At 45.2% G+C, this 9,105-nt stretch overlaps 1 long non-coding RNA gene across 1 annotated transcript; it reads right to left on the bottom strand.

Moving 5' to 3' along the window:
- Positions 1 to 374: 374 nt before the first annotated feature.
- On the bottom strand, positions 375 to 8,765 carry LOC125424701. Its single transcript, XR_007243263.1, has 2 exons — positions 8,437 to 8,765; positions 375 to 534 (listed from the first exon to the last, which is right to left on the bottom strand). It is a non-coding gene; the product is annotated as an uncharacterized LOC125424701 (long non-coding RNA).
- Between the last annotated feature and the right edge of the window lie 340 nt (positions 8,766 to 9,105).

Raw genomic sequence — 9,105 nt, 5'->3', positions numbered from 1 at the left:
TATCACACCAAACTATGGTCTGCATTAGCCATAATTGAAGATCTAAACCATACAACAAGCAAGCCAAACATAGAGTATATATGGTATAGAGTTGCCCACCATCTTGTTTTCACAGCATCTGAGGAAGTGAGCCTTGACTCACGGAAAGCTCATATGGAAATAAATACTGCTGGCCTTTAAGGTGCGCCAAACTTTTCTTTCCTTTTGCTTCGACAGCCTAACGTGGCTACTCTTTTACAATCATCGCTGTTGGAGAAACTTGATCAAAAAGAAGAGAGCGTAAAGCCAAAAAATGGCCTAAACCTTCCTGAATACTTTCTTCCAAAGTTTCAGGCATCTCCGTTTGGCTTTTTAAAGAGGGAAACCTACAAACCTTGCCGCCATCTCCAGAACCGTCTTTGCCCGCGCTGTCTTTCGAAGCAAAGTATGTTGAGGTTTCTGAAAACGTCCTAAATGGAATACTTCTTAGAGACCGAGTTTCAAATGTTCCAATTAATCCCAAGACAGGAAGGTGAGAACGACCACATGTGATACCTGGAAAAGGGAAAACAAACTCATTATTTTGGTTCGTATCAAAAAATAACGATGGCATTATTAAGAGTCCAACCGCAAGTCCCAAATGGCTTTTTGATTCAGGGCTTAATTCTAAAGGATCTTATCTCTATGAATGCTGTGACCTTCATAGGTGTCAAACTCAAGCCCTCCAGATGTTCATGGACTACAATTCCCAGTAGCCCCTGCTAGCATGGCTCTGCTGGCATGGGCTGATGGGAGTTTGACACCTACGTGACTGTTTGAGGTTTCTTCTTCATGCGGAGCAGTCAGCAAAACAGATTCTCTGGTACGAGGAGTTTCCTCTTAGCATGATGATCAAGGCTTATGGGATCAAGGGATAAACTGTAGCCGATTTATAAGCACATTATAAGGCTTGCTACATAAACACACGAAACTGCCTTATCCTGAATCAGTTGGCCATGCTGGCAGGGGCTGATGGGAATTGTAGTCCATGAACATCTGGAGAGCCACAGGTTGCAGACCTCTGAGCTAGCCCATTCATGTGTTCCAGTGCAAATGGATTTTCTTCTTTGCAATCGAACTTGAGCCTCTAGATCAGAGTCCCTCAGTCATTGCAACACCGTTCTATGGTCACATTTTGGAACAGCATGATAGCATTTGTCTCCGTCCTCTTTCCGCTGAAGTGAATATGGTGGCGTTTAAGGATAGAGGAGCTCCATAAGGAACTTCTGGACAAGGAACCCGTTACTGCATCTGGCCATAAAAATTGGGAAGAAAAATCCTAGAATGTCAGCAGTCGCTGAGATGAAGATTTGACTGAGAGAGTGAGGAAAATGTCACTTTATTCAAAAGTTACTAATCTGCTCTATTAAAAGTGGCAGAGACTGGAAGGAATGTGCTTTTTATACTGTATGGGACGGACTGCATTTTTTATTTTATAAGATTTATAAACCGCCCTCCCCCAAAGGGCTCAGGGCGGTGAACAACAGAAGATAAAAGAATAAATCAATCATAAACAATCATATAATAAAAACCTTTGGGGCAGAGTCCTTTCAACAACAACAATAAACATGTATACAAGAGATGTAGATAACAAAACTAAAACATTTAAACAGAGCAAGCAAACTTACTGTATGTGCACTTCTAACGCACTGAACTATGACAAATCAATTTCTTTGTGATTACAATACAGCAGCAGACACATTCAAATATAACTACTGTTAACTGCTAAATAAATGCTCTTTTAAAAAGGTATTCTACAAAACATCAGTCTGATGCACTGGAATGCCTTTTCTCCTGTTCGAGCATTTCACTAGTTGCAGTGATAATTATTTTAAACCTTTAAAATAATTATTCTAGTCACACAGCTTAGCGATTCACAACAATTATGAGCACATTGCTTTAAAGTGAAATTCTCACTTTTCGTCTTGATGGTATTCCAAATGACTGGTCCAAAGAAAACACAGACAAGACATTGAGAAAATGCAACACCCTAAAGTCAAAACCTTGACCCAGCTACAAAAAAAAGGTCTTACTAAAAATAGTAACGATGATCATTCTTCCCTGACAAGAGTATTCCATATTTTATCTGTGCTGGGTTGCAACAAGACAAAAACAAGGGAATATACTCCCAATATAACACTCTAATACAGTGGTGGCGAATCTATGGCACGGGTGCCAGAGGTGGCACTCAGAGCCCTCTCTGTGGGCACGCGTGCATAGAGTTCGTCATGTGATAACAGTGTAACTATTTCAGGGAGATTATTAGCATTAAACCTAAGACCTAGTTTTGGGGAAGCAGTGTAGGTAACCCTGTTATGCGCTATTAAACCCTACTGATTTTCATGGGAAGAACTGAAGCATGATCCTTACCGAGTAAGCTCGGTTGCTGGCAATGGGGCTTGCTTCTGAGTAAACCCTCCTAGGGTCATGATTCACCCGTTTGAAGCGTTGCACAGTTGCTTCAAAGCAAAGCCACCGACTACCACCAAGCTTACTCCTGAGTAACGCACATCTTGGAGCCAATAGTTTTTTCTATACTAAAACCTCAGTATTCAGGTTAAATTGCCATGTTGGCACTTTGTGATAAATAAGTGGGTTTTGGGTTGCAGTTTGGGCACTCGGTCTCAAAAAGGTTCGCCATCACTGCTCTAATATAACACAAAAACCACTCATAATCAGATTTGAGTCCACTAGCACCTTAGAGATCAATATAAATTTTAGGGTATAATCTTTCGAGAGTCAAAGCTCTGTCCATCAGAGCTTCAAGCCTTGAAAACTTATACCCCAAAAATCTTGTTGGTCTTTAAGGTGCTTCTGGACACAAATCTTACTCTTCTACTGCAGATCAACAGAGCAACCCTCTGAAACACTCAACATCAGTGTATCTGATGCATTCTGCCAATTGAGAATATTTCCCAGGATTTGAAAGAAGAAGAAGAAGAAGGGAAGAAGAGTTTGGATTTATATCCCCCTTTCTCTCCTGTAAGGAGACTCAAAGGGGCTTACAATCTCCTTTCCTCTCCCACTCGCACAACAAACACCCTGTGAGGTAGGTGGGGCTGAGAGAGCTCCAGAGAACTGTAACTAGCCCAAGGTCACCCAGCTAGTATGTGTTGGAGTACACAGGCTAATCTAGTTCACCAGATAAGCCTCCACAGCTCAAGTGGCAGAGCAGCGAATCAAACCCGGTTCCCCAGATGAGAGTGCACCAGCTCTTGACCACTACACCACGCTGGTTCTCTCATCAGTTTGGATTTATAACCTGCCTTTCCCTCCTGTAAGGAATCTCAAAGCAAGTAAAAAACTCCTTCTCTTCCTCTCCCCATACAGACACTTTGAGGGGTAGGTGGGGCTGAGAGACTTCTGAGCGAACTGTGACTAGCTCACTGTCACTCAGCAGGTTTCATATGTAGGAGCAGGGAACAAATCCAGTTCACCAGATACGAGTCTGCCGCTCTTGTAGAGGAGTGGGGAATCAAATCCAGTTCTCTAGATTAGAGTCCACCTGCTCTTAACCACTGCCCCATGTTGGCATTCACCAGTTTTGACACTTGGCCCATTTCAATCAGCTTAAGAAGTGATGCTACCAAACGCGAGGTAAAGATGGTCTCGACTGAACAGCAACACAGTATTTGCCAGTCAGAAAGGCTTCTTAAATTTTCACCGATCAAAACTTTTCATCTCTTGCAACTTTTGTCTGAAAAGGATGCCTCAGAATTAAACAACAACAATGAAATCTTTTCGGTGAAACCTTACCAGCCTGAACAGTTTGCCTGGTACGTTCTTGGTGGAACTTCCATGAAGAAGAAGAGAAGAGTTTGGATTTATATCCCCCCTTTCTCTCCTGCAGGAGCCTCAAAGGGGCTTACAATCTCCTTGCCCTTCCCCCCTCACAACAAACACCCTGTGAGGTAGGTGGGGCTGAGAGAGCTCCAAGAAGCTGTGACTAGCCCAAGGTCACCCAGCTGGCGTGTGTGGGAGTGTACAGGCTAATCTGAATTCCCCAGATAAGCCTCCACAGCTCAGGCGGCAGAGCTGGGAATCAAACCCGGTTCCTCCAGATTAGACACACGAGCTCTTAACCTCCTACGCCACTGCTGTTCCAACACACTAATATTTTAGCTGAATTTTCTAAGTAATGATGTTTAGGTGAATTTTAGGCACTAAACCTCTATCAGAGCCAGGAGGCCACATCAGCGGAAGGTCACGGCTGGCCTCCAGAGTAAGTGTGAGCCAGGATGTTGGACTGGATGGACCTTTACTGGTCTGTTCTGAGTTTCTTATCAGGGAAAGGCCTTGTCCTCTGTGCCCTATCGTTGGGCCTCCAGAGGAACTGGTTGGCCTCTGCATGAAATAAGATGCTAGATGAGATGGATCACTGGTCGGATCCAGCAGGGCCCTTATATTCCCACATGGTGGAGCACTGAGCTGGTGGCGGAAATTGGACGGGAAAAGTGAAAACCCCTTTTAAGCAAGGATTTGGTTTTCTGAAGGTAGGGTATGCCCAAATCAGAGCGATGATGAACTTTGCTTATGGGGAGCAGGAATGATTGTGGAAGGATTTTCTCTCTGTCCTTGCAGGGAATTAGCCATTTGAAATTGGATGAAGTGTGAAACATTAGCTTTGGCGAATTCAATTTTTTTGCCAGCTCTCTCTCTCTGGCCCCTTCCGCACATGCAAAATAATGCGTTTTCAAACCACTTTCACATCCTACCATCAGATCCTCTGAAGATGCCAGCCACAGATGCAGGCGAAACGTCAGGAGAGAATGCTGCTAGAACATGGCCATACAGCCCGGAAACCACACAGCACCCAAGTGATTCCGGCCGTGAAAGCCTTCGACAATACACTTTCACAACTGTTTGCAAGTGGATTTTGCCATTCCGCACAGCTTCAAAGAGCATTGAAAGCAGTTTGAAAGTGCATTATTCTGCATGTGCGGAATGAGCCGCTGTGTATATATATTTGTTCTTTGGCTTTTAAAGTCTCTCTTTGAGATGTTCTATGTCTGGTAAGGTGAAGTTCCACAGGTCATCCTGACCGCCAGGAATCACTAGCAGAAGCTGCCTCCTGCTGTCATGAACCGAAGACCCACAGAAGCCGTATGCCCGCCACCAAAGGTTGCAAGAACTTGCACAATGCCTTCTGAAGGGTCAAAGCCCAGGACTGGAAAACACCGCTCTACTGAAGGCTACCCCTGGCCTATATGAAGCAATCCAATATTACAAAGTTCCCCCCAGCCCAGGAAGTGTGTTTACAGATTCTTTTGCAGAAGCACTTGGAACGAAACTTCAGCCAGGCAGTGGCTCAGAGGAGGAAGACGAGAAGAGGGGGAGGGTGCAGCAGGAAAACAAAGACAACAGTGAACACAGCAATTTTCAGTCTTGCAAATGGGCAGGTTATGTCACAAAATGTGTAGTTGATGAATGAGCGAGAGCCCACTTGGATGAGTGAGTTGAGAATCAAAAGCACGAGGGCTGCTTTTGGAAAGCAAAGGTGACTTCTTCTTCTTAATAATCAGCAACAGCCTATACCCTGCTTTTCTCCCCAATGGGAACCCAAAGCAGCTTACAAAAATCATTCCCTCCTCCATTTCATCCTCACAACTACTCCCTGTGAGACAGGTGAAGCTCAGAGAGTCACCTAGGCCCCTTCCGCACAGGCAAAATAATGCGTTTTCAAACCACTTTCACAACTGTTTGCAAGTGGATTTTGCCATTCCGCACAGCTTCAAAGAGAACTGAAAGCAGTTTGAAAGTGCATTATTCTGCATGTGCGGAATGAGCCCTAGTGAGCTCCCATGCTTGAATGCAGATTTGAATCTGGGTCACGTAGATCCTAGTGAGTCCAACACTCTGATAACCACTGAACCACACTGGTCAGCAGTTTGTTCCTAGATGGTAAATGCATGCATATATATCCTTCCACGCTTCAAAATGGCAAATACTGCAAGGAATGGGTGGAGAGCTTGATAAATACACAGATTTACACCAAAAGCAAATTAATGAAAAAGTTTCTGTTGCTTACAGCAGTTGGCATAGCAAGTTAAAATCCTCTAAGTAGTTCACATGCATTAGCTCAGATTCCAGACCGAAGAATTGTTATTTACAGGTAGCTTAACAGCCTTACATTGTCAACACCAACTTTTGCCGTATTGGCAGAAAGATCTGTATCACCCTGCTAAGGTAGGGCCCTTGCTTACAAGGGCAATCTATAAATAAAACAAATAAATAAATTGGTGCTGGTATCACAAAGCCTCCAAGGGTCCTGAGATTCTTAGAAGAAGAGTGGGCATACAAATAAAGGCTCATTCCGCGCATGCAGAATAATGCACTTTCAAACTGCTTTCAGTGCTCTTTAAAGCTGTGCGGAATAGCAAAATCCACTTGCAAACAGTTGTGAAAGTGTTTTGAAAACGCATTATTTTGCGTGTGCGGAAGGGGCCAAAGAATCAAACAAATAATACAAAAACAGCAAAGCTGAATTCTGCGAGGTCTGCTGTTCAAACCACATTGCAAGTGTCTCTGAACCTCATTTCCCCATATATTCAAGGCAGCCTACACATAAAAACAGGCACCTGCAGCATAATATTAGAAGGGAAAGGGGCAGTAATGCACCCCAGCAAGTTTTGTTGGTTAGAATAGGGGCACCACAACCACAGACATCTGCCCATAGTTTCTGGTATGCGGTGAGTTACTCTGCAGTAGCAGAACACAATTCAAATTCAGAAGCACCTTAAAGACCTATGAAATTTGTGAACCAATGCTCTCTACATCAGACACCCATTCCTCAGCCAATATATGCTGGAGTAGTTATTGCACGTTGCACTTGCTTTGGTAAAATGGGGTGGAAGAAATCAAACGAAAATACGCAGAAATGAGTGGCATGGGCAGATGATAAATGGATTGGCTTGTCATTGTTTGAATTAACCCTCTGCTTTCAACTAAATATCAGCATTCCTGGGACCCTGTAAAATGTTTACATTGTTTTTTGGGGACATTGCCTTGGAAGACAGCCTTTATTTTCTGCTTTATTTTGTTTCACTTGTTTTGGTTACGGAGGCTTTTACGCAAAAGGCTGTTTGCATTCCAGTGACTGAGCGATTGCAGGGCACGCCACAGCCCAACAGGAGAAGGCAGAGAATGTCAGTGAGACTTCTTTTTAATTGGTTTTGCTTATCTTGATTAATTGACATTGGCTGCATGCAAACATACTGATCTACAACTCAGAGGCAGGTGGTTTCTCCAACATGTTGCTAACTCTAGCAAAATACTACCTATGCACTGAATATATATTTTCTGATAATGCTGGATCTACTATAATATCAATGTCAGACTTTCTATAATTGCCTAACCTGCCTTTTGTTTCTTAGGATACTTTGAGCGAATGAGCTCTGGACTCTGTTGGACTGCTCTGTATACAGACTGTCAACCTCCTATATTTTTTTCCAGACTGGGGCTTCTTTATTCACAACTGGACCAACAAACACCCTAAAATAGGCAATCTGGTTGACAGTTTAAAGGTTGACACAGCTTGGAATTTTCTGGGCCCAACATGTAGTGAAGCAGCACCAAAAACATGCTCCCCTACAAAAATTGACAGACCAAAAACGCGACTGACATGACTGGTCTGCTTTGTAGGGCTATCGTAAGCAAGAGGATGCAAGTTTGCACGTGACAATGCACATAGTTAAGTGGGGGGACTGACATGACTGGTCTACTTTGCAGGACTGTTGTGAGAAAGAGGATGCCAGTTTGCATGTGACAAGCACCATGCACATAGCTATGTGGGAGGTTTTGGGGAGGCAATTGATATGATTGGTCTACTTTGCAGGGCTGTTGTAAGCAAGGAGATGCCAGTTTGCATGTGACAACGCACATAGTTAAGTGGGGGGGACTGACACGACTGGTCTACTTTGCAGGACTGTTGTGAGCAAGAGGATGCCAGTTTGCACATGACAAGCACCATGCACATAGCTAAGTGGGAGGGTTTTTTTGGGGGGGTCGACTGATATGATTGGTCTACTTTGCAGAGCTGTAATAAGCAAGAGGATGTAAGTTTGCACACGACAAGCGCCGTAAACATAGTTTAGTGGGAAGTTTGGGGGGAGTGACAGACACGACTGGTCTACTTTGCAGGGGTATTGTAACAGAGTTCCAGTTTGCACGTGCCGAGCGCCATACACATAGTTAAATAGGAGGTCTCAGGGGGCATTAAAACGCCTTGGGTGTTGCTGTTAAAGGGGGGGGGGGTTGCAGAGGTCTTCCACACAACAGAAGAATGGCGGGGGGGGGGGGGGCGAGAGAGGTCATATGAAACTCAAGGGGCGTGGCCAGGTCCCAGTGACGAGAAGGGGGCGTGGCCTGGCCTTGTCCTGACGGGAGGGGTGCGATACCTCCACCGCCCCCACCCCTTACCTCTCCGCGCCGAAGGCAGCGAGGAACCGAGAAGTCGCGCGGCCGCGGCGCAGGTGTTACAGGCCGCCATGGGGAAGGCCGCCCTTCCCGTCCCTCAGCAGCCCGAGCCTCAAGTCAACAGCCGCCGCCGCCGCCGCCGCTCCGGCCCTTCTTCCCAGCCAGTCACCTCCCTGGCGTTCGACGCCTCTGTGGCGTCACAGGGCCCCGTCAGGACGCGGCGAACTACAGCCCCCAGGATGCACCACGCGGGGACTGAGCACAGCGGTGGACGGAGCGGCGCACGCTGCATCTCGGGAAGCGTAGTCCAAGGATGCCGAGAGACTGCGTCGATGGCGTAAGGCGGAGACGCGACCTCCGTTGAGCTAAAGTGCTGAGATTTGATTGGCTGCTTGAGAGAGCCGCCCGTTGGAATAGTGCATTATGGGAATTGTACATTCGCCTGCTGGGAAATATAGTTTTCTTTTTTGTGGTTATTAAAAATAGTTTATAATAATAATTAAGAATAATTAGTATAATAATTAGTAGTGGTATAGATATTCCTAAACGGCAATTCTAGACACAGTTTGCAGGAACTAAGTGCCGCTGAACTTAGTGGGTACGGTTGCCAGTCTCCAGGCGGGGGATGGAGTTTGCCAAAAATTACAGCTGATTCGCAGACTATATTTCCCT

Source organism: Sphaerodactylus townsendi, linkage group LG17, assembly GCF_021028975.2.
Source record: "Sphaerodactylus townsendi isolate TG3544 linkage group LG17, MPM_Stown_v2.3, whole genome shotgun sequence".
In the NCBI taxonomy this organism is placed as follows: domain Eukaryota; kingdom Metazoa; phylum Chordata; class Lepidosauria; order Squamata; family Sphaerodactylidae; genus Sphaerodactylus; species Sphaerodactylus townsendi.
The sequence above is the reverse complement of the archived record's forward strand: the minus strand, read 5'-3'. Positions and strand labels throughout refer to the sequence as shown.